The sequence below is a fragment of the Salmo salar genome, chromosome 01, assembly GCF_965601325.2.
Source record: "Salmo salar chromosome 01, fSalSal1, whole genome shotgun sequence".
In the NCBI taxonomy this organism is placed as follows: domain Eukaryota; kingdom Metazoa; phylum Chordata; class Actinopteri; order Salmoniformes; family Salmonidae; genus Salmo; species Salmo salar.
Genome location: NC_138291.1, coordinates 156,363,729 through 156,365,188, shown reverse-complemented (window position 1 = coordinate 156,365,188; position 1,460 = coordinate 156,363,729).

Sequence of the window (1,460 nt, the reverse complement as noted above, 5' to 3'; positions counted from 1 at the left end):
AGGGGTGCGTGCTCAGTCCCCTCCTGTACTCCCTGTTCACCCATGACTGCATGGCCAGGCACGACTCCAACACCATCATTAAGTTTGCAGACGACACAACAGTGGTAGGCCTGATCACCGACAACGATGAGACAGCCTATAGGGAGGAGGTCAGAGACCTGGCCGTGTGGTGCCAGAATAACAACCTATCTCTCAATGTAACCAAGTCTAAGGAGATGATTGTGGACTAGAGGAAAAGGAGGACCGAGCACGCCCCCATTCTCATCGAAGGGGCTGTAGTGGAGCAGGTTGAGAGCTTCAAGTTTCTTGGTGTCCACATCAACAACAAACTAGAATGGTCCAAACACACCAAGACAGTTGTGAAGAGGGCACAACAAAGCCTATTCCCCCTCAGGAAACTAAAAAGATTTGGCATGGGTCCTGAGATACTCAAAAGGTTCTACAGCTGCTCCATCGAGAGCATCCTGACTGGTGGCATCACTGCCTGGTATGGCAACTGCTCGGCCTCTGACCGCAAGGCACTACAGAGGGTAGTGCGTATGGCCCAGTACATCACTGGGGCTAAGCTGCCTGCCATCCAGGACCTCTACACCAGGCGGTGTCAGAGGAAGGCCCTAAAAATTGCCAAAGACCCCAGCCACCCCAGTCATAGACTGTTCTCTCTATTATCGCATGGCAAGCGGTACTGGAGTGCCAAGTCTAGGACAAAAAGGCTTCTCAACAGTTTTTACCCCCAAGCCATAACACTCCTGAACAGGTAATCAAATGGCTACCCGGACTATTTGCATTGTGTGCCCCCCCCCCAACCCCTCTTTTTACGCTGCTGCTACTCTCTGTTTATCACATATGCATTGTCATTTTAACTATACATTCATGTACATACTACCTCAATTGGGCCGACCAACCAGTGCTCCCGTAGATTGGCTAACCGGGTCAACCACTAAGCCTGTCTGTATGTAGCCTCGCTACTTTTATAGCCTCGCTACTGTATATAGCCTGTCTTTTTACTGTTTTATTTCTTTACTTACCTATTGTTCACCTAATTCCTTTTTTGCACTATTGGTTAATGTAAGTAAGCGTTTCGCTGTAAGGTCTACACCTGTTGTATTCGGCGCATGTGACTAATAAACTTTGTCACGTGATTTGATTTGATTTGCATCTCAGTGCTAGAGGCATCACTACAAACACCCTGGTTTGAATCCAGGCTGTATCACAACTGGCCGTGATTGGGAGTCCCATAGGGCGGTGCACAATTGGCCCAGCGTCGTCCGGGTTTGGCCGGTGTAGTGAGCGTGCAATCACAAGATGCTGTGATTTACTCTCCAATCAGATGCAGTATCACAGCTTTCAATATAAATTACTGGACATCTAGAGCATCATCACATCTTAGTGATGTGTGATTTGCTGTATGTTACTCTCTCCCCGCCAGGACTCACTTAAAAAACAACACACAGTGATAA